The following is a 25,206-nucleotide window of genomic DNA, read 5'->3' as shown; positions in this document are numbered from 1 at the left end:
AAGTAGGGTACATTTGTGTTAGGCATTAAATGTTTTCTGAAACTTTTTCCTTTCAAATTGGTGACCATCATCATCATTATCATATCTGAAATTTTATACGTATGTTATGTTTATGTGTTTTTGCTACCGAGATTGAAATTGCTAAGATTGAAATTGATATCTGTGTAAACCCAATTCAAAACTTTGTTTTAAGATCAGCCAATACATTTCACATTTTCTACCCATGTGATTTCCTTGATAAAAATATAGGAAATATTTAGCAGTGCCTTCTTCATGTAGTATTAATTGATGTCCATGCCATTGTCACTAAAGTGATCACCTGATTCCAGGGTCTTTCTATGTTGCTGCTGTTCAATATAGGTGCCTGGATCAACAACAACAGGTTTATAAAACTATAAAAGGATAAAACTATTAATTAACAGGAAAGGAATAGAGAAAGTTATAGTGCAAATTTTATTTGCAATTGCTCTCATTTAAAATAGTCTTAGGGTATGTGTAACATTTAAGGTAGCACAGTACATATGGTCAATCACATACAATTGAATTTTAATGATATTTATAAATAAATTTCGCCTGCTTTATGACCTTAGAATTATCAATTGTGCTTCTCTTGAGGATCAAATTTGAAAAGTGAAATCAAAATGTGCTTTTTTGTTTTTCAAGAGAGCATACTTGTAATTTTTAATAATAATGTAAACCTTGGATGAATAGCTTTTGTTTCCCAACTTGCAAGACCACCTATTCTTCTATGTTCTTAACTTTTCAATAGGATATTTTTTATACCAATACCTAGCATAAATAGCTAAAGTTGCTTCTTCATGGCACAGTGTAACCCCAAAATTGGTATAGTTACATCATTATAAAGATCACACAAAATAAATAAGTCCTTCAGCACCTGATTATGGGGGGACAGTTAAAGTATAAATAGCCCTTTAACCCACAAAACTCAGAAACTGTCAAATAATTTGCTCCTATCCATTTAAGGGAGTTCTGAAAACGCTAATGGAGGCAGCATTGTTGTTCCAGTCACATTTGTTTCCTCTCAGTGATCTAAACCAAGGAACTTGCCACTGAAGATATGACTTTGTTTTATATTTCTAATTTGTATATTGCTTGTTTTGTGGTAAATAGGCCCCTAAGTAGAAGTTGGTGGCCAATTATTATGATCTTATATGATTACAAACCATTACGAGAAAAGACCAAAATCAAAAGTAAGACCTTTCCTTTCCTCTCCTCTCCTCTCCCACCCTATCAAACAGGAAAAGGACAGCTCATAGTATAGCAATGATATCATTTTAAGATCAAATACATTTCCTCAGGAGATTGAGTATAGCCAGTGTCCACAGAATACCACTTTTTAAAAAGAAGCACCCATGACTTCATTTTCAATAACTAAATGAATACTAACTAGTTTTCATTGAAACAGAGTTTTACTTGGTTAGGAAGTTTAATCACACTTGCATTGTAAAAGTATAGCTAGCAGGTACATTCAGCTTCCACCTATAACAAGGTACTCCATAGAATATAATTGAAAAATAATATTCTTTATATGTTACAAATCTCCTGTTTTCCACCTACTTTACTTAACTTTTAATCCAGATCTGTCAATATTCCACTTGCAACTGGGTTTTCTGCAAGGAGAAGCAACCACAGAGTTTTTCAATGCAAATCAAAAATATCTAACAGTATAGGTTTTGTATAGGGCAGACTATACAAAACCTATACGATTGATTGCTGGACACTGCAATAATCCAATGCTTTAATAAAGATGATATTTTCCTGGAAGAATTTGTGACCAATGCTAGCATATCTAGGTTGAAAAAAATCTTGCAGTTAAAATATAATAATTCTGATGAAAATGGAGCTATAATATTCACGAGTGAGAAAATATAGAGAGATGAACTGGGAGGAGAAGGTTGATGTTAGCTTTCCTTCCTGTAACTTATATCAAAGTAACTAGATAGAAGGGGGACACTTTCTATGTCCACAAAAAGCATGTGTGCATAATTTATGTCCATGTGCATACAGATGACTTTGTGGGGAATGACCCACTACCTATTATGTGCAACCTTCAGAGATGAAACAATTGTGGAAAATAAAAGCTGTATTCATTACTTGGCAGGATTTATTCTAAAAATAACTCTTCCGTGTGAAAATGATACAAGATTATATTTAACTAAATACTGAAATGCCATTTGTTTTCTCTTTGACCTAGTCATATAATATTTCCTTTGCTTCAGTTTCAGGCAAAGACATTTTAATTTCATTTTTTTTTTAAATAAAGCAATCCTAGACAGTAATGCAGAATTCACTATATTAAATACTATTTCTTCTCTTTTTATGTATGCTGCCTGCCTTAAACAATCATAAGGTAGCATACATTTTTCTTCCTCCTCCCTTATTTTACTCTTACGATCCTGTGAAGAAGATTAGAAGCAAGGACTAACTTCAAATCAATCATAGAATTCCATGAATGAGAGATTTGAATTCTGTCCAATGAAAATATAGTTCCATTAACCCATAATGCCAGTATTTATACTGGAGCTGAGATGCGTAAATACATGGCAAAGATTTACCATTACTATTTTCAAATATGCAGTTCTTTTACATGGCAATTTACTTTTTTTAAAAAAGATACTGGTACCTGCAATTGTCCTAAAGAGACTGTTAAAGCACACTACTGAATCTGGAAGTATGCATTCTTGCCACATCAGCAGAAATTGGATCTGAATACTTTGAGCAAAGGGAGCATTTTCTATATTTAGCATCATCAAAGTTTCTCCCCCTTATTCTTTTATTGCTAATCTTTTAACACAATTGAGGCCTGATATGCCTTCAATTTTAAATAGCATAAATACTTTTTACTGCTTCTATTGCCAAGTTAATATTCATAATAGATATTTTAATGCAATATTAAAGAAATAAGGATATAGTAACTAGGTGTCTATCTCAAAAACACAAAGGTCTTGGGCATCTGTAAAGAGCCACAAATATGTGTCATGGTTACATAACTCACATGAAATGAATGGTGCACGTTTTTGTTGCTTTCAGGGTGGTACTATGACATACAAAAGCTTTCTTACTGCAAATATCAATAACATAAGTAAGTTACTGTATTAATAAGTCAAAAGTTTCATTTCTTTCTTTTTCCCTTTGGCTTTACCGGAATAGACTCAGACATAGTTGCTTTAATAAGTGCCCTTTTTGACCGTTCATTATAGTTAAGTGAGGCATTCGCAAAACTACAAAATAACAGAAAATTCCATGAAATTTAAGGAATCATTTCCTTCGTTCTGATTCTGATTTGGTAGCTGAATTTGTCTGTTTGAGAAGAAGAACTACATTTTTGTCCATCATACGGAATTGTTTATCAAAAATAATAACACTTCTGTGATCTCCAAACCAGTTCATGTATACTGCTCAAAAAACTAAAGGGAACACTCAAAGAACACATCCTAGATCTGAATGAATGAAATATTCTCACTGAATACTTTGTTCTGTACAAAGTTGAATGTGCACAACAGCATGTGAAATTGATTGTCAATCAGTGTTGCTTCCTAAGTGGACAATTTGATTTCACAGAAGTTTAATTTACTTGGAGTTATATTGTGTTGTTTAAGTGTTCCCTTTATTTTTTTTGAGCAGTGTATATCATAGATAGAATACAAATATCGAAACAAAAAGCATATTTTTGAACTACACAAAACCACAAATTTATTACTTATTATTTATTACAAATTTATCACAAGTGTGTCCCTAGGCAGCTTATATGGTATAAATGCATTTTTAAAAAATATATATACCAAGGTGTCATAATTCTCACAATTGTGAAGGTAATGAAGTTTCCTTTACAGACAGTTCTTGTTGATCAAGGACTTGTTGGTGCTTTTCAGAATCAGTTGAGAGGTTTTCCCCACTCCTGCCTTCTAATCTATTTAACAATTGGAGATATTGCAGACAAAATCTAACTTCACACATGGTACTCTGTATGTGCTTACTCAGTCTATGGCTCCAGAGCAACTGGCAGCTTCTAAAAGCTTTGCATGCAGACTCCAGTCCTCCTGCCAAAAGCGACATGGCTAATAGTACTAATATATTTTATTTAAATTAAATCAAATTTAACTTTCGTGTGCCCCTGCCCATTTCTTTTCCCACCCACTTGTTAAGCACATTAATGCCACTTTTAAAGTATGCAAAGTTTATTACATCAGTAGAGTAACATAGTAACATATATTGTATATACCTATACTACATAGTGTTGAAGTTAAAATGAAAAAAAAAATGTGAATCAATAAATTTAAAAAAGACAAAGCCAGGTTGCATATGTAGCTATAAAACAAATTAAACACTAACCTTCCATTAGAACTCCCCTACCTTTTCAATCATTTTACATGCCTTAAAAGTGATAATTATGGATAACATTAAGGTATAGAAAAATTACAGGCTGAATTTTTTTTCAGCTATTGGTTCCCCTTATTTTCCATTAAAACAGATGCTTGCTGATACAGATTGTAACTATATCATGGGGATTTTAGGGAATGTATTTTTTTAGTATGAGGCACTCTTCTGTCAGCTAATTATATTGCTATCCCCAAACTCCTACTAGGATAATATGTAAAAGGTGTGTGGAGATACAGTATGAAGTGGTGATATAAAGCATAAATTACTGTTTAAGTCAAATCCCCCTAAACTGAACAAGGCTCAGCATATGATGGAAAAACACACACAGCAGATACATACATATATCTACCTATATTCAGACTTATTTGTTGATTACCAAATCTGATAAAGTTCTGAGTCAAAATGCTGTCTTGTTCTGATGTTTGCTCCCCCTTGGAATAAAGGTGTTTATTACTACATGGAAAACCACCCTAGATCTTTGGTTTGTTTGATTTGATGTGATTGCATTTTATAACTCCCTATAATTTCCTCCCCCTTTGGTCACTGAGTTACATTTAAGCACAGCAAGATCAAGTTTTAAATCTCCTTACTCAACATCTCTATTACTTATAATGCTCTGTGACCTCTCTCAACATTCTTAAAGAACAAGATACAGTGTAATGTCACTTTACTTGGCTTATTGTTCTTTGTTGAGGTGAACAAAGCATTTTCTACAGTGGTTATAGCACATAATTATACAGCTTTCAATGGTGGTGTCTTGGCACATATCAAAGTTCAGAAGAGCCTTTAGGAAGAAAAAAAAAGATGTTTGTGGCAGCGTAGTGAAGGTCTCATCTTTCCTTCAGAAAAGAGTTCAAGGCTCTTCTGTCAGGCTTCCCTACTTAGAGCTTTTTCTCCTCCTGCTTCATAAAGTTTAAAGGGGATTCAGTGGAGTTCGTGTGATCTGTTTCCTTTGAAAGATTGTTCCTTTGCACAGAGAAGTCCTTTGACTTCAAGAGTTCACAGATTCATGTCTTTAGGTATCATATGTCTGACCTTATCAGTTACTCTATTTAATGTAGGAGAAAAAGTCTCAAACTCCTTTGTGTTTGTCTGTTTTTCTGCCTCTGTGAAGTGATTTGGTGGAGAGAGGGAAGGGGAGGGGGAAGCAAAGAAAAAGACCATCCTTTTTTTAAAAAAAAGCCACTCTGAGGCTGTTTCCAGCTGTAACCTACCCTGTGGCTTTTTTGGAAGGAGGGGGCGGGTGGAGAAGACAGAATAGACGTACTCTGCATTTGGAGAGTTTTGCACTGATCATAGAAGGACATGTGGCCTGGCAGGCATTAAAGCTCCTTATTCTTTCTCTTCTCACTCTTCGGCCCCAAGTCTTGCTCACCCACAGGTTCTCTGGGTTGTTTTGGGTGCCCAGCTGGCAAGGCCAAGCCAGGGCAAGCCAGACCTGGAGATCTGGGCTGCTGCGAGTTTCCTCTTGCGTAGACTTCCCCCTTAGGCTTTCATAATTAATGGCTCCTCCAAGCTGAGGAAAGTTCAGAGGCAAGGGCTATTGTCTGACCTTCAGTTCTTCTTCTTTCAGTTCTTTTTCTTCACACCAAAAGGGTTATCAATAGGAGCTGAGAGCAAGGGTGCCTTTTCATAACTGCAGGTGGCAGTTGTTGCGTTTGGCGGGAAACCTATCATTGTCTGGCCGCAGTCTGTGGATTAAATGGCCTCACAAAGTTCTGACAGCCCTTCTCAGAACTGCCTTGCATTTTGTAGGCGCCCCAGCAGAGCCATTTTGTGCGCTCTTCAGCAACTTTGATCGTTAGAACTTTTTCTCATGTTTTCCCACTTGGGTGCTTCTGAGGTAAAACATTGTGGTACTTCTCCCGTCCCATCTGTGTTTTCTCAGGAGTAAGCCAATACGGGGAGAATTTACTGTTGTGTAAGCACTATTTCACTCTTATTTTTAGCATTCTTTCAAAACAGATTTGAGGTGGAAGGTAGTAAGGAAAAAACAATGACTCGTTAATGGAAGCATTGGCCTGAGATAGATAGGCAGGCAGACATCCTGATAGGCTGCTCTCATAAATACCAGGGCTTAAATTCATTGTTATAGCCAAAATGCCATTGAAGTTTCACAGGAAATATGGCGGGGTTTTAAAATTATAGATATGCTTTGAACAAATTGGCCTGATTCCATGTTCAAAGACAGAGTGACAGTAGTGCTCACTGGGAATATACATATACATACATACATACATACATACATACATACATACATACATACATACATACATACATACACCTGCCATTAGTAAATAGTTTACTTTCTCTGTTTGAAGTAAGAATCTATTGTTCAGTTGGTAAAGGATTGCACACATTGTTGATTTTTTGCTAGCTTTTTAAAAATTCAACTTTCCACAAAATTCTTCAGAGATCTCATCTAAGAAGATCACAATCTAAATCAGCAGGGCCCACAAGTAATTTGAATCAGGCAAGTTGGCCTTTACTGCAGCACAATCGAAGCCTGGCCCTGTGTACTTTTGAGTGACATTGACACATATAGAAGAAGGATGGGCTTGGATCACACTGCAACAAGGTTGCATCTTGCCCCCTTCCCATGGACACTCTTGATCCAAATATTCTTTGTAATAAATGAACAACAGCCCAAACACCCAAGATGGTTGGTTGGAGCTAAGCTACATCACTGAATTTTCCACCATAATTTACATAGAAATAATCCAATGTGCATGAAAATAAAACTATTTTTTTCAGCACATGGTTTCTTGTAAATGATTGGGAAATATACGAAAATGCTACCCAAACGCATTTACTATAAGTCACTAAACTATATCGGTACAATTTAATTCAAAGAAAGGAGGAAATGTATATCTTACAATGAAGGATCATAGCTGTCTTTCCAGCAATTATCATAGCTGATTAAACTATCAACGATAGTTTGCTATTCAGGTTTCCTGAGAAAAGTGCTCCTAATTAAAATTATAATAGCCTAATAATATATATCAAACAGCAAAGAACCAGAGTTTGCTAACCAGATTATTGATACTGTTTTACCTTCTGTGATTAATTTGGAATTCTCTGTGGCTTAATTATTTCAATGAGCAACAACATAACAGAATGATATACATATTTAGTTGTATTCCCTGATGTATTTAGTAAGCTAAAGTTGGTCAGAAGAGAATATGTAAAAGTATATCCAAACAATATTAATATAGATTGGAGTACAGTAGTAGTGTTTGCACAATAATGAAGATTACATCAAGAAAACAGATTGGGAAAAGGTATATCATTAAATAATGTATCAGATAAGCTGTCCATTCAAAATATTTTTATTTCCAATGTGGAAGTTTAGACATTTTGTTAAATTCTCATAATTAGAGTAGGGAAATGGTTGCAAACTCGTTGGCTTAACACTAAGGCCGCAATCATATGCTCACTTACCTGCAAAATTGCTCCCATCCCAGTTGAATTCAGTAGGATTTATTCCTGATTATTACACATGAATAAGAGCATACAGTCTGTACCTCTGAGCTCACTATGAATTGCAATTATGTAAAGCGTTCTGCAACAGGTTTATCCAAGGGTTATTATTTTTTTTAGTGTATGCAAAGCAAGCATTGCTAGCAGAGTGAAGCAAAATGGATCATAAAAATTTAAAGTTACTCAGTTGAATTTTTCATGAGTCAAGCCACTAGTGAAGCAAAGAGCTTTGCTTGGAATCTCCCTTGCAACTTAAATGCTGTGTCACAATATTTACATACATGAGAAGATATTTTTGAATTCAGAGTTGTATAGATAAAATCAATCTGTGGGGAAGATAAGATTGGGGAAACCAAATATCAATACTTCACTTTCCAAAATTCTACAGAGCATGGCAATAAAGCATCAGGATTTCATACTTTTTTTTGCTATAAAACCCAGAATTTATTATTTAACAATGGAATTATGATAATATTTAGGCAGAATCCTGTACAAATAACAAGCATATTACATAGCTAATTCTTATCAGGAACTTAGCTTGAAATAACTATTTGCCTTTGGCTCGTCAATATATTAATAAACATGAGTTCAGGAAGCATGAATTTAGTGAAATGTATACTTCCAAGATAACTTCTCTAACATAGATGGGCATTCTGCCATTCCAAGGGGAAGGGAAAAGAAAAAGATGAAAAAATAGATTTGGGAGGATCTGAAATGGAAAATGGAAAATTGGATGAGAATACTTGGCATGCAATTAACTGAGATCCTGAGCTTAAAATAGAATCCTTCCATATTATCCTTCTGGAAAGCATGGGGTAAAATAGAATGGGATGATAACAAGAAAAGGAATAAAGAGATGGTCCCATCTACTCTTTGAACCTGCTTAATATTAGTTCCAGTTGTGCTCACTTTGATTGGCTGCAACATCCCAATAGGGACCGTGACTATAGTTGAGTTTCTCAACCTGGGCACCTTGAAGATGCTGGTTGGAAAATTCTGGGAACTGATTGTCAACCCTTTTTTAAGCTGTCAAAGTTGAGAAATACTGTGCTCTATAGAAATAAGGTTCATTCCTATGAATACTGTATAATCACTAATTTACATAGCATGTTTTTCTTCTTAAAGTTGATTCTTATATGATTGAATTGGTATTTTGTAGTCCCTGGTTAAAAATAATACTCTATAACTCTTTTAAGTGATATTTCTTTCATTTGAACATGGTTAAATATTTTCTACTAATTTCTGTTATATTTCACTAAAAATAAACTTCCTTTAATAATTGCTGACTTTGGAAGTCCAATTATCTTATTAAATATATTGAAGTCAGAATTTCCCAGAATGTATGGCCTTTTAACCATAATTAAGATGTAGTTTTGAAAATCATATTTTTAAAAATAATAATTGATTTTTTAAAAATTGATTTGGGGGATTATTTTACTTGCAGTAGTCTTTGAGAGGGGTGTGTGTGTGTGTGTGTGTTTTATTTGACATAAAATTATTTTCAATACTTCTTTCTCTTCCTTCTCTTCTCTCCTTGCCATCATTCATACAAAGAACTTGGCAAATGTTATGAAACTCTGCTGACATTTAATTTTGTGTGCAATGCGGGGCAAGGGGAATTAAGAAATCAGGAAGAGTCTTAGGACAAGCCACACTTTCCAGGATTGGCTCATTTGAAGGGTTGTTTTTTTTTTTGCTAGCATTTCATAGTACAATTTCAACTTTTATAAGACGGTATCTCTGTATTGGCAGCACTGACGGCTCTGGCTATTTCTTCCTCTCTGTGTGCTATATGCCTCTAAAGACTCTTATTTATTCCCTCTCATGTCACCTTGTGTACAGTCTGGCCTGTGACACTGATGGTGATTATGTCATTATTTTGCTCTGGGGGCTTTGGCACATCTGCAGAGCTGATGCACATCTTCTTTGTTGCGCTGGCATACATCCCATATTGCAAATGCTTCATTAGCCTTACTGCCTGCCTGCCTGCCTTGCCAGACAAGAATGCCCAAACCCAGGCTTCTTTTTGCTGTGTTCTTTTGTGCAATATGATGAGCCTTTATTCATCTTTCCAGTTCCTCCCTGTTTTCCTGAACTCCAGATGTCCTGAGCTCACAACTCTCCCTTAAAGGGATTGTGACCAAAAATGGGATGACAGCAAGTTAACCTTTTGTACCCCAGCCTGAGCTCCCTAATATTGTTCCCCCCACTCACTTAAAAAAAGAGTTTTGTTTTATAATCATGCTTAGCACACATTTGAAAATGCTCATGGCTGCAAAGTGGAACATAGGCTCTATCTGTTGCCTTTTATAGCTTCCTCATATCCCCCACAAAAACTTCTGAGCATCTTGTTCTCAGGGCTGTAATACGGGACCTGATACGAACACTTCTGCTAAGTGCTTTGAAAATGAATAGTGTTTGATTAGGAGTTACAATAGACAGCACACAGGCTGCTTTCCTCCTGAGTGTTGAAGCTGCAGGAACAAGATTCGAAGAACATTAGGCCTTAATGATATGCGTGAATATAAGTTGTGTAGCTTCATGTGATCACATACATTGTTACTGTCCATAGATGATTTGAGCATAATGCTTTAAAGGTGAGCAGGATATTCCTAGGCATAGGGATAGATGGGGGAAGAGGAAAGAATGGTAATGGGTAACATATTGATGATTATGTGAGGTCATGTGAGAGATGGCAGAGGCTGTAGGTTCAAATCCCAGTAAGGGTATTGCTGACTAACGAGAGCAAATAAGCTCGAAATAGATCTATACTAGTCTCTTGCTAGCAAGATTTCTTGCTACTTTTTGAGTTGGAATGTAAGATTTTATCAGCTCACTGGATCCAATTTTGTGATGACAAAATTTAAGATCTCTTTTTGAGGCGCCGACAAGTTTTAGAAACTTCTTTTGACAATCCTGACATGCCTCTATTCAATGAACAGCAACTGCTGGAAGACTTCTTTTTTTTGCCTCTATAAAAGAGGTTGTAATGCTATGGAGCAGAAGGTGTATACTTCTTTGGTTTCAGGGGTGTCCTTCAAAATATTATGAGGGTGTATCATCAAAGATCAAAAATGTTTTTTTTTCAGTCTTGTTGTCTAGTGCAGTTTGAAATGAATGTGAGACTGGGTAATAATTTGAGGTTGACTCAAGAAAATGGAACCATCAGTCTACTGAAAATGGCATGTCCCCCTTTGGAACTTCTCTAATGCAGCCCTTATTGCCTCCACTTATAAATGATTTAAATCAGGAGTTTTCAAACTTCTTCACAATGCAGAATGTTTATACAGATAGTCCTTATTTAACAATCAGTGTAATTGCTAAATAAGTTGCAATGTAAGGCTTTACCTGCTCACTGGAAACATTATTTCATTGATGACAAAATTTAAGATCTCTTTAGATCAGATAACTTTATAAATCAGATAACTTTATTGAGACCTATGACCAGTAAGAAAGAAATGCTATTCAGATTTTCAAAATATCCAAAAATAAATTGACTATGTCCGGAGAGTTAAGAAAAGTACATACAAATTAGAAAAAAAGGGATAAAACATATTAATATGATAAAGGTCATATTAACTATGATTAAAAGACCATATTAACTATGATAAAGGTCTTGCTCATGTTACACATATGCTATAAAAAGAGATTAAAATTAGCAATCTGTGTAATATAAACTTTGAAATAGGAATATTATCACTTGACAACCAAATTTCTCCTCCCAATTGTGATTGCTAATCAAGAACTACTTGTAATTTTTTAAACAAAGCAAAACAAAACCCATGATGTACAAAATGAAGCCATAGCAATTTTTCTGGGCTAGCAAACCTGTTCCTTTCTATTAAAGTGATCTTTCTCTCTTTCTTTCTTTCTCTCTCTCTCTCTCTCTCTCTCTCTCACTCACTCTTTCCTCTCTCCCTGTCCTTTCTCCCTCCCTTCCTCCTTTCCCCTGTCATAGAATCCAATCAAGTTCTCACATTTCACTTCATGCATAATTTCCAGTACCTATTAATATAATAGTATATATTATTATAACATACACATACCCTGTTTTCCCCAAAATAAGACATCCCCTAATAATAAGCCCAATTGGGGTTTTAAGTGCCCGACAATAAGGCCAAGTGCTTTTTTTCAGAGTTCAAAATAATATAAGACAGGGTCCGATTTTGGGAAAAACACAGTATGTGTACAGAAAGGATCATATTTTGTTGAGCATTGCTGAGTTGTGAGCAGGAAAAATGCCATACATGCAATTGCTGATTTGTAAACTTGCATTCTGCTTCTGCCTCATTTACAATTTTAGATATGTGTGTTGGTCCATTGTCTGTTTGTTTTTTAAAATCTTTTTTGAAGCTTGTTAGTACTGTAAAACGTTCTGTGAAACATGCTCCTCCTCATGTACAATAATTTTTCTCCAGAGTGCTGTTTGACATCACTTGCTAGCCATTACAAGGGCTGGGTGCCACCACTCTTATATCACTATCCCTGAGATCGTGAACAACTTAATCCAAAATCTATTCTGGTAGTTAATATTTATAATAGAGTTGTCACCCCATTCTCCCTAGCTATTATACATTGCTTTGGTTTTTCCCTTCTACTTTTATAGGTAAAAATGCTACATGCATTAATCTAATTCAATTGATTTTATACTTAATGGAATTTTTACTATTTGCATGTTGCTGAACTATAATCTTGTTTTAAAATATCATGGCAAATTAGTCAAATTTCAACAAATTAAATTTTTATGTGACTACACTGTAGTGTTGAAGAAAAAGTGTGTGTCTTTTTTCTTTGTATACTGCTTTTGAGGAGTCGTACTCTCTAGCATGAGAAGAAAATAGGAATGTCTATTCTAAAATAGTGTCTGATGTCTACAATATTCAAAAGTATTTGTTATATTTAATCAATTGAATCTAATCAATTAATTTATTAAACACTGAAACTTTAATCCCTTAAAATATTCTGGCCTTTAATACAATAATATGTTTTCCACCAGGGTAATAAAATTAAAACAGATATTTTAACCTTTATTATTTAATGAATTTACCCAAATTAAAATGAAGTATTTAAAATTTGAGCTGTTTATTTTAATTTTTGAAAGCAGAAATCCAGTACTAATATTTTTTTCTGATCAAAACCATGAAGATTTAGAAAATGCCTGAGAGTTGTGTTCTAATTTTTCCATTTTTAGCAGCAGCTATTTCTTACCAACACATTGAGTTTAAATTCTGGGCGTGTACAGTTAGGTTTACGGGATGTAGGCTGCAAAGATCCATAAATCTACTAGATGATAGCAAAGAAATATAGAAAAACTTTGTTGCTGTCTAGTGGATATTCAGATTTTGGCAACTCAATCTCTTAGCCCTAATATACTGCTTCTATCAATGGGATTAGCAGTAGAGACCTTGCCTATTTTCTAAGTAAATCTAATTTAGATTTAAAATTTTAAGATGTTTCAGGAAATAGAGATTTATGAAGGATAATTCACATTTATCCCCATTAATTGCAATGACCAATGACAGTCAGAGTTCAAAAGAGTAATCTGATGAGTCATTTTGGGTATTAGACTTAAGTCTGGTAACCACAGAAGTCATGTCTCTCTCAGGCTGTATAATTGTCCTATTCTTTTTATAGAATTTAAAAAAGTCTTCATTTGTCATCAATTCTAAAAATCAAATATAGCAGGATTAAAATTCAGTAGTCTTGAATAATGAAATATATGTAAAAATAGCGAGATTTCTATCATAATATTTAACTAACTTTCACCTTTAAAAAGAGATAAAAGCAGTATTAAGAAAGTAAAGCTAAAATATGCTTTTATAGTTGCTATATTGTTATATTGTGCCTTTTCTCTGTTCCTAATATTTTATATAACAGCTTTGGTAAAATAATATTTTACGTGAGAGAGAGAAACTAAATTTAGGCAATTGTTAATTTTAGGATAACTTCAAAGACTTTTGAAATTAGAAGTGAGATTGAAAAAAATGAGATGTTAGTCCAGGGCAGTATGAAAATAGTTAGTACTGTACTGTAAATCTATTATGAACTACAAAGTAACCTTGTATCATTGTCTTTCACCTCATTCTATCTGTAACAAAAAATGTATCCTATGTTTATTCCAATATATTAAAAAACGCAAGATCCTTAACCAGGTGTTTCTGAGAAGTTCAAAAATGGGACTTGGAAGCAATCATTTCTTCTGCCTATTCCTTATGGATATAGTATAGGAGGAATTTCAGAAAGCTACGGTATTTAAATATGGATGTTATTGGAAGCATAAGTCTTATGAGAGCTTCAACATTTGAGACTTTCAAGAAGGCATTGAACTGCCATTTGTTGGAAATGTCATAGGCTCTACTGCTTGAGTGGAGGATTGGACTAGATGATCTACAAGGTCCCTTCCAACTCTTGTTAATCAGTTAAAAGATCTGTTAATAAGTTGGGAAACCATAAACTCAATTTTCATTCATTTATTTTCAAGTACAAGTTAATTATATTTATAGTCCCTCAAGAACTAATCCTATTTGAATCTCGTGTTTGCCCTAAGTACAGTTTATCTTTTTCTTGGGCATCTTCAGTCTAAGCATATATTAAAAGAAAACTGAACGGGTTTTTTTTCCCCTGAATCATGACAATAGAATGAGTGTCAGCACTGTGGTTGTAATATAATATTTCTGCCAGCAATTTTAATATGATAGGCACCTGTAATTTGACATATTGCCGTATGGGATATGTAAAGACTCTTGCAGCATGAAATTTATAAATCGGCATTTAAGGTACTGTATCAACTTGACAAGGTAGAATTTGCCTCTTTCTTGGTGGATAGTCTGCTTAGTGTTTCATGATATCAAAGAAATTCTAGAATCTATCTTTATTTCATTTTTTTAAAGCCAAAAATGGTGCTGCTTAATACTTAATACTATAGGAGTGTTCCAAGGCTCACAAAAATAGACCTAGAGGATTATAAGCTGCAGATTGCCCACCCCACTCTGAAATTTGGGAATAAGAAGAGTAAGAGAGACACGTAATCCATCTTCCCTTACAAATAGGCCAGCATATTCACACAATTTTTTCACATGCGTAGGAACTGTTACAGATAGGGGAAGGCATAATCAAGAGGTGAATGAGCATTTTAATCAGAACTTACTAAATTTGTAATTTCTTTAAATGTATGACAAAGTGTACTTCAGATTTCCCTTTTAAACTTGGATTATGGGAGAAAGTAAAACTGATAGACGAAGCAGAGAGCTTTGTATGCGCAGATCTTTTTGTTTTATTAAGTCTGACTTTGAATATCTACATATCCATCCATAGGTGCAAAGCTGAATCAGACTTGCTTCCTCTTTTTTCTCTTCCTTGACATGCTCTTCTCTATGTATCCACTGAATTCAGCGGGTGCAAGTAGAAAATAATTCATTTGATAGGCCATAATTTTAAAAAAACAAAGAATAGTAAAAATTCACATTTTCTTCATATCATTATGATTTTGAGATCTTTTAATGAATCAAATACGGTGTGTGGCATGATAAAGACATCCATTTCTAATTCCAGTGAAGCAGATAAAGAGAATGAGAAGAAAAGGGTCATAAGTTTAAGCAGATAACAGTGCAGCAAAGCAAACCCTTTAGATCAAAACATTGAAGAGTGCTTGGAAAAATATCAGGGAGTTAGTATAGTTCTCATCCAGCTGCTGCTGTCTATTTTCAAAGCCATTTCCCCCTCACAAATATTATCTTGGGAGTACTGAGTTGATGGCTAATGTTGCCATCCCCATATTGCAAATGGTTGAGAAATAATGACTTGCCTAAGGCCACCTAGTGAGTTACTAGCTGAGCTGAGATTTGAACTAGAGACTCCCCAGTCACAGTGTGTCCTTTCTTAACTGATCTGCTCCATAACATGATAGATTCAGATGGGTTCTGCTAAAATCAGTGCTCTCCCATAGCTGGGAGAGCCTTCTGCTGCTTTCTTCAACTCTAACCCTTACATTTTAAAATTCTTTACTTCTAAACCAATATTCTCATTTCATCTCTTCTTTATTGCAGTGTGCTCTAGTCCTCCTGCAAAGCGTTTCCTGTATGCTTAAGCTAACATTCTTATCTGTACCGAATCCAAGCTTTATCTCTCCTGCTTTCCTTTTAAAAAAAGACTGTTTCCTTCTTAGCTACTTTGCCTTTGCTTTCTTAATTAAAGTGTAAGATTTCTAAGCAGGGCATCTGTTTTTCTCTGCATCATAAATAACATGTTAACACACTTTAATGTTTTACAATTGTAAATAGGGCTCTTCCTCCTCGTCCTCTTTCTTTTTAATAAAGGATGGAAATGGGGCAAGGACAATTTGATTCTTCTCACAACACAAGCAGATAGGAAACTTCATTGGACATTAGCAGCCATTCCTTTGAATTTTATAGAAAATTTTAATAGGCATTGGTTCCAGGCAGAATCTTTGTGTTTCTGAGCGCAAAAGAAGGAATTACTAAGATCACTCAGTCAGACTCAGTCGGACTTGGGAACATCAATATTCCAAAGCCAGAAGCACTGATTCTTAAGTGGCTTAATCCACCGATCTTGTCAGTACCTCTTAAAAGCTTACAAGCAATAAAAGGGGATGCAGTAATTACAATCTTTTTCTCATCTGCTACAACAATGAATCTCATTTGGTAAAGAAATCATTAGAGGGTTTTTTTTTTAATTTGTTAGATTTATTTCCTACCTTTCCTTCAGGATCTCATGGCGGTAAGCATAGAATTTCTTCTTCCCCTTTTATTTCATAATAAACTTTTGTAGTAGGCTGGGCTGAAAGCTGGTCCAAAGTTACCAGGGTGCTTGGCGTAGGGCTTTTGGTGGTACTCCTCTATTTAGCCACCTTTTTTAATCTACTATGTTGCATTGGCTCCAGTAAAATGCATGGCAAAAGGATCGCCTAGTGGATAAGCAAATCCTGTTTCTTCTTATTTTCTTTCAGGCATTTTTGTTGATTTATGTATTTATTTTGTGTTATTGTTCATTCCTGTATTAAATCTGCAAGCCAAATGGTTTGCAGATTCACAACAGCATCAATAAGATAATGTTAAACCAGCCCATCAGCTTAAAAGGAAAAGATCAAGGAATTAAAGCTGTGGCTGAAATAATGAGCTGATGATAGAGTCTGATTCTCACAGTGACCTGCCATATCTCATTATTTGGAAGCGCACAGGCAAAACCTGTAGGGGATACAGTTATCTATCTATCTATCTATCTATCTATCTATCTATCTATCTATCTATCTATCTATCTGTTCAATTTATATGCCACCCCTTTCCGAGGATTCGGGATATCTTACAACATATGAAAAAACACAATACACAGTACAAATACCTAAATCCAATTAATTTAACTAATTAAATTAAAAAACCCTAATAACATATAATAGTCATTCATTACCATTCGAAAAGAGACATACCTACACTGGTAGTCCTGGGGACTTGAGTCTAATGGCTCCAAGCCTGGTGACACAAATGAGTCTTTAGACTCTTACAGAAGGCAAGAAGGATGAGGGCAGTATCAATCTCTGGAGGAAGTTCATTCCAGAGGGCTGGGGCTCCCACAGAGAAGGCTCTTCCCCTAGATCCCGCCAAGCGACATTGTCTAGTTGATGGGACCTGGAGAAGGCCGACTCTGTGGGATCTAACCGGTGGCTGGGACTCATGTGGCAGAAGGCGGTTCCACAAGTAAACTGGTTCGATGCCATGTAGGGCTTTATAGGTCATAACCAACATATTCCTTGGGGCTTCTGTGGGCAAATGAAAATATATACAACAACTGATTAAAGATACTATATTTCTAGTGTCATGGGTAAATAACCATGGATGAAGCTAGAGGATGTGAAGCCAACAAAAACAGATACCCTTACCAATATTTAATTGTTTACATCATGCTTCATGCATCGTTTCAAATTCATAGTATCTCAACCCCCAACATTTCTCCCTTAGACTCTCCACGATTGACCTCTCCAGGTTCCTAAGAGGCCAGTAAGGGGCGTACATAAGTGCACTGATGTGCCTAACGTCCCCTGTCCAATTACCTTTCCTTTTCTCATATATCCTATATATTCTCTCCCTCTCATCCACTCCTCTTCTTTTTTTACTTACTATCCCTATATATACTACTTAATGTCTATTTCATTCCATATGTATTGTATATTGGACAAAGAATGAATGAATGAATGAATGAATGAATGAATAAATAAATAAATAAATAAATAAATAAATAAATAAATAAAGGCATGAGAACTTTTTCATCAACATGTGATGATAAAATACAGGTAAGTTTGTATTTTAAAAATACACTTAAGCTTGTAGTTGACCAATTGATACTGATGAATTATAGCACCGGCAGAAGCACAAATAATGTCCTATGGTATGAAATTAGCTTGCCAAGATGCAGGTACCAGCAGGGATGCATAAGTTAGTGAATTTAGAGGGGGTAATCATTGCAAAAGTATCAGAATCCCTTTATTTGGCTGAGTTAGGTACAATATAATTCAGGAACAAATATTACATCTTGCTTTCTTCTTTTTTCCCTTGTAAATTATTTCACATTCTTTGTTTCCCCCATGAGAGGAAAAATGCACCAAATTCAGTACATCAAGTGTAATCAAAATAATAGGAGTGGGGTTTTACAAATTACAGCACAAATTGCATGTGATGTAAAGAAAAGCTTAAAAGAATGTTGAATCTGAGTACAGTGTATCAGTATAATTTCCTATTATTGAAATTAGCAATCTAGAATGATGTTTTGGTTTTTTTTTAAATGGAAAGAAATACTTGTGCCGCAATATATGCATATATTTTACTCTAGAAGCCTAAACTAGGATGTAAGGGATGAAAAAACTCTCTCACAGAGTCTTCTAAAAGTAATTTTTAAATTTATAAAGTTTCTATTATTTCTCTTTTTTATGACCTATTCTGTTTTATGCAAAGGAAATGTAATTTTTTAAAAGATCTGCTTTATTTTATTTGTGTTTGAATATTTTTAAGCAGACTTTATCTTTGCAATTACTAGGATACTATACAAAGATATGACCCAAACAAAATTTCAACTGAAATGGACATGCAATACAATAATCAGAACATGTCAGCTAGTTAAATGCATGAATGAACAAAAAGATTATGAGGTGGCACTAAAAAGATTGCATTTAAATCTTCATAGCATAGGTATTCCATAATGGGAATGTTTTTTGCTTTGCCACATCAAGTACAACAGGTAATTTTTTTACCTTGACAAGACAACAACCTTTTTGCATTATCTACACTCCAGAAATAAGCCAGAGTACAGTATTAGCTATGCTAATCAAAAACTTTCCAAAAACATTCAGAAACCCTTTAGCTGACAAACATCTCCTAAAGCAGATCATCTTAAATTAGTCCACATTTGTAAAGGAAGATGGTTAATACCAATCAAAACTCTACTACAGTGTGTAGTCTCAATCATTTTTGAACTCTTGATTTCAAGATTGGATGGAAACAAAAACATGACAATATTCTTTGATATATAAACATGTTGATGTAAACCTATTATTTTCTCTGTCTAAGACACTTTTAATAAAAGTGTTGAGATCCAGTAAGGTACCTCCTATTCCACCCCAGGTCCATGTATATGTGTGTGAGAGAGAGTGGCTATGGGGGGAAGCAGGCAGGCAGGCAGGCAGACAATATCAGGAATAAGTGGTAAAAGTAGCAATATAATTCCTAATTTAAATCAATGATATCCTGGTGAGGAGGAAGGTTGCTCTTCCAGACTTGTGGTGGTGTATACACAGAAAAAGAATTGAATAAGACAAATCTATCATAATCAGTATGTTGACTAGGTGGGAGCTACCTTATTAGTGGCATTTATAAGCAGAATTTCTTGACTAGAAGACAAATTAGCAAAGCAACACAACTCCAATTGATTTGAGAAGGAATAGAAAAGAGATAGTTGCTAGATGTGCTAGATGTCCCTGTAATTTTGTATTGAAATAATTCTACTCCTTGAAATGGCGCATAATGAAAATTATCTTTTATGTTTCATATTTCTAATATGAAACATAAAAGATAAGTTTCATTATGTTCTAAGTCATCTACCTTGATGTACTGTTATCTGTGTTAAGGGAAATTCATATTGCAGCACACAAGAATCAAGATCATATAAAGTGTTAATATCAGTTTACAATGCCTTGGTAAGGCCACACTTGGAATACTGCATTTGGTCAACATGATGTAAAAAGGGTGTTGAGACTCTGGAAAGAGTGCAGAGAAGAGCAACAAAAATTATTAGGGGACTTGAGGCTAAAACATATGAAGAATGGTTGCAGGAATTGGGTATGTCTAGTTTAATGAAAAGAAGGATTAGAGGAGACATGATAGCAACATTCCAACATCTCAGGGGTTGCCACAAAGAAGAGGGAGTCAAACTATTGTCCAAAGTATGTGAGGATAGAACAAGAAGCAATGGGTTGAAACTAAACAAGGAGAGAAGCAACTTAGAACAAAGGAGAAATTTATTAACAGAACAATTAATCAGTGGAACAGCTTGCCTCCAGAAGTTGTGAATGCTCCAACACTGGAAGTCTTTAAGAAGATGTTGGATAACTATTTGTCTGAAGAGGTGTAGAGTTTCCTGCCTAAGCAGGGGGTTGGACTAGAAGACCTCCAAGGTCCTTTCCAACTTTGTTGTTGCTGTTGTTGTTGTTGAAATTACTAGCTTCCTTCCTGACCCTGTTTACCACCTATTGACATGATCTTGTACAGTTTAATTCAGCAGCTTAAGCAGTTTTGACTAACCCAAGATCTTTGGTCTCAAATCTTTAAGAAATAGGAACTAGTCTTTCTGGCAAGATAGGCCACTGTCTGAATAAAAATGGAAAGGCTTTGCTATTAAAAATAAAAATGCTGCTTTGTTAAGATTACAATTACTTAAGGCATGGGAGAAAGCCTTGATTGCCAGGGAAAGCAAGGGAAGCCTGCCATTCTAGAAATCTTACATTTCTGTAAAATTGCTAAGCAAACTTGTCCTGGCTTAGCCTTATCATATTTAAAGTATGTTTGTCCAGCTTTGTAATAGGAGCAAGCAGACTGTTTGAAGGCCACATAGCTTTCAAACCTTGGTTGTGACACGCCAGTCCCATTTTGAAACCATCTTTATCTGAACGAGAAAACTAAAAACTGTTTGACCAACTAGCTCTCTGGCCAGTTTATCTTGTAATATGCCTTTAGCTCACCGAGCTTATTGATTTCCTTAAATTAATGTTTACAGAATGCTGCTGAATTTTACTCAATGGGACATTGTTCTTTTGAAGCTTAGTAAAATACGAGACAGAATGTTTTTGCTCTTAGTTCTTGTGCTAGGACTGATGAAACATTCTGATTTTTTAAAGGCCAGCCTTGAACTATAGCTGTTTCCTACAAGTATGTTTACTCTGGGTACATTAGTAATGCGACACAGCATTAGACTCTAGCATTCTACTTAGCTTAGACATCTCTACAGGCTCACAGAGTGATTTAGGCAAGCATAATGTAAGTAATAAAGTTTGGCTTTGCTTGTCCTTTTTCCTGCACATATAAGAAGGTGGTTAACTTTTGAATATACTACAGTTTCTTATTAATTCTGGGGTTTATTTTGATACTTAAAAAACTAAATTCAAACTCCATAGTTTGATGTTCATTTATTCAAGTTCATCTTGATTAGAAGGAGTGGCGGCATCACACATTTATTTGTGATATAAAAATATTTAAAGTAGAAATCTTAGTCAATTTTACTTGTATGAGGAAATTCGGCTTTGCTGGAGCTGATTCTCATACAGTGGTACATCTACTTAAGAATGCCTCTACTTAAGAACTTTTCTAGATAAGAACTGGGTGCTCAAAAATTTTTTGCCTCTTCTTAAGAACCATTTTCTACTTAAGAACCCAGGAAATTTGAGAGCGGCATGAAGGCCCAGCCAGTTTCCTGCCATTCCCCCTTTAATCTCAGTCATCCCAGGCTTTTCTGAGGAGCCTTTTGGTTGCGCTTAAGGAGGCTTTGGCAGTCCAGAGCGAACGAAGCATTTTCCTTTCTCTGGGCGCTTGGACCAGGAATAAACCTCTGCCAGCGCCTAGAGAAAAGAAATGCTCCCTTCCCTCTGGGCAGCCCAGGAGTCACCACAGCGAAGGAAAGGCGCCGGCTACGAAGCGAGCAAGCGAGAGGAGAGGGGAGGCCTTCAGCATGGGAAGGAAGAGGCAGCAGGTAGCAGCTGCAGCAGCCAGTGTAGGGGAGGCAGCATCGCACCGGGTGTATTGGAGGCACGTGCTCCTCGCCTCCTCAGAGTCCCTCTTTTTTTTTTTAAGCCTTAAAATTTTGGATTTATTTTATTCCCCTCACCTCACCTTCTTCCTTCAGCAGCAACTCTCCTCCTCCTCTTCCTCCTCCTCCTCCTCCACCCAAATTCCGAGCTTTTATTTCTTTCCTAATGGGTTTGCATGCATTATTTGCTTTTACATTGATTCCTATGGGAAAAATTGCTTCTTCTTAAGAAAGTTTCTACTTAAGAACCTGGTCACGGAACGAATTAATTTCTTAAGTAGAAGTACCACTGTAATATTATGTCATGGTTAACACATCACATAATAAGCCCTGTCCTAAGGAAATTGTCAGCCTCACTAGGAAGATCAGGCTAGAAGGCGCTAAAACTATTTTTTTTTACTTTACTATTCTTTACCAAATCTTGCAAATCATATACCTTCATATAACTAGTGAAACAGAGAGGAGTCACTTCTAAACATAATGTTGCTTCTCAGGATTTTTAAAAAATATCTTAGCCTTCTTTGCTTATGTAACAATTCTTGCATATTTCTGTCAAGGTCATCTCCTTAATTCTCTAAAGAAATGCTATAAAGCACCAGAGTTGTTTGTGGAAAATCTTCAGGTTTCCTTGATGTGTCACATCATTTGTCACACGCCCCACAAATCTTCTGGCAGTTTCTTGATAGGCATAAATAATAAACATCAAGACCTGGTTCAGAGTTAATAAACATGACAGTGTAGATCAGAGGAAGAGATTTAAAGAATTTGTGCTTAGTTTATTGTAAAGTATAGTTTCAAGTTTCATCTATTGGGAGGCTTGTCACACGTTCCTAGTCAAAAGACAGGCTTGAGGTTCAAAAGGATCTTGATAGACTTGAACAATGGGCCTTTTCCATTAAAATGCAGTTTAATTATGAGAAATGTAGGTTTCTACACTTAGGTAGGTGGATCATCCACAGAGATTAAACGTATGTACAAATAGATAGTAGTGACTCCTTGGTTGTATTTGTGATAGGATATCCTGGTACACCACAGATTAAGCATTAGATAGAGGTGTGTTGCTACTGTCTAAAGCAGTGTTTCTCAAAAAGTGGGGCAGGGAAGCCTTTGGAGCTTGGGGAAGGCAAAGCCCAATCCTACTGGGCCCACCAGAAGTTGGGAAACAGGCCATTTCCAGCCTCTGGGGGGCAGGGGAAGCTGTTTTTACCCTCCCCAGACATTGAATTATGGGTGTGGACACTCACACATATACTATAGTACACGCCCACTCTCTTTTGGCACCCAAGGAAAAAAAGGTTCTCCATCACTTCTATACATGTTTGGCAAATAAATAAATCAAATAAATAAATAAAAATAAGAGTCAGCACTAGCTCTTTTGCAATTGCATAGTGACTCCAGGCTAACTCCATGCTTGGTCCCTCCATGCCAGGTTGCACTCTTAAACGTTTTCAATATTCAATGGGCAGAGCTTTGACATCACGAAGACGTCCTTCCTGGAGGCCATGTTTTGGCCGACCAGGAAGAACGTCTTCGTGACGTCAAAGCTCCGCCCATGGAATTCCCTATTGGGATTCCCCACCTCCGTTTCAGCCTCCAGATCAGCCGAAAACACTGTCGCCAATTGGAAAAACGGTGCTTCGCTGGGTGGCGGCACCCGGCTGTAACCTTCTGAAACAGCTGGACGCTTCTCGGCGGCCTCCGGAACCCAAACCCGAACTTTTGCCGAACTTCTGGGTTCGGCATTCGGGAGAATGCTGAGAAGCCCCCCGGCTGTTTCAGAAGATGACAGATGGACGGCGGCGCTTCTCGGCGACCTCCTTAACCCGAACCCAAAAAGTTTGGCAAAAGTTCGGGTTCGGGTTCGGGAGAATGCCGAGAAGCCCCCTGGCTGTTTTAAAATGTGACAGCTGGGCAGCAGCGCCCAGCGGAGCGCCATTTTGTGATTTTTTCCTCCTTGCACGCATTAATCGCTTTTACATTGTTTCCTATGGGAAACATTGTTTCATGTTACGAACTTTTCGTCTTACGAACCTCCTTCCAGAACCAATTAGGTTCGTAAGATGAGGTATTACTGTATACTCCTTTCAAATAAGATCCTTTTGGATCTTTCTCCCTTTGATATTTTCATATTGGAAACAATCAAACTGCTGAAGTGATGTGATCCTGTCAATTTCTCCTCTGATTCATTTCCTGGTGAACATTCCTGGTTGCCCTATTTCAATAAGGAGAATGTACAGTATTACAATTTACATTGCAGAAAAAGAAAACCAAAGTGGCTGTCAAAGGACGATTTAGGAAACTCTGGATATGATTACTTCATTGTAACTGTTCTCCCTATGACTGCTCACTTATAGGGCAATATATTAGAGGAAACTTGCTATTGTTTAAACTGTCTCATTGATATACTCATATTAATTTAGCCAAAAGTAATTGAACTGCCTCAGAGGTTAAATCCAGCAGGTTCTGGAGATCCAGTAGTGGAAATTCTGAGTAGTTCAGAGAACCAGCAAATACTATCTCTGGCTGGTCTAGAGTGTGGTGGGAGTGGATATTTTACACTATCCTTCCCCTGAGAATGGAGACTTTGTAGTATCTTTCCCCGGGAGTGGGGTGAGAATGGAGACTTTGCAGTAACCTTCTCCTGCCATTTGTTTGTTTGTTTGTTTATTTATTTATTTATTTATTTGTTTGTTTGTTTGGATTTGTATGCCACCCCTCTCCGAGGACTCGGGGCAGCTCACAGCATGTACAGAAAAACAAGAAACAATAATATCAATCCAATTAATACATTAAAAAACAGTCTTTAACATGCCCACTAAACCACACTATGCCCACCAAGCGATGCCTACAGAACCGATAGTAAAAAAAAAAAAAAAACCTATAATAAAAATTGGATTTCACCAAATTTCACCTGTTTAGGTTGCATTCTGTCTCTACTTCTTTTCCAGTTGTGCTTATATAGGCAAATAAATATTTCTCCAATTCTCAGTAATCATGCTCCACATACCCTTTTAAAAGAGAATA

The 25,206-nt window shown here is 35.9% G+C and overlaps 1 protein-coding gene across 1 annotated transcript in view; it reads left to right on the top strand.

Annotated features, from left to right (window-relative positions):
* Positions 1–25,206, top strand: part of PROX1 (prospero homeobox 1) — a 75,821-nt gene that overhangs the window by 30,059 nt on the left and 20,556 nt on the right. The window lies entirely within an intron of this gene.

This window comes from Erythrolamprus reginae, chromosome 1 (genome assembly GCF_031021105.1).
Source record: "Erythrolamprus reginae isolate rEryReg1 chromosome 1, rEryReg1.hap1, whole genome shotgun sequence".
NCBI lineage: Eukaryota > Metazoa > Chordata > Lepidosauria > Squamata > Dipsadidae > Erythrolamprus > Erythrolamprus reginae.
This window is presented reverse-complemented; position numbering and strand designations above follow the sequence as displayed.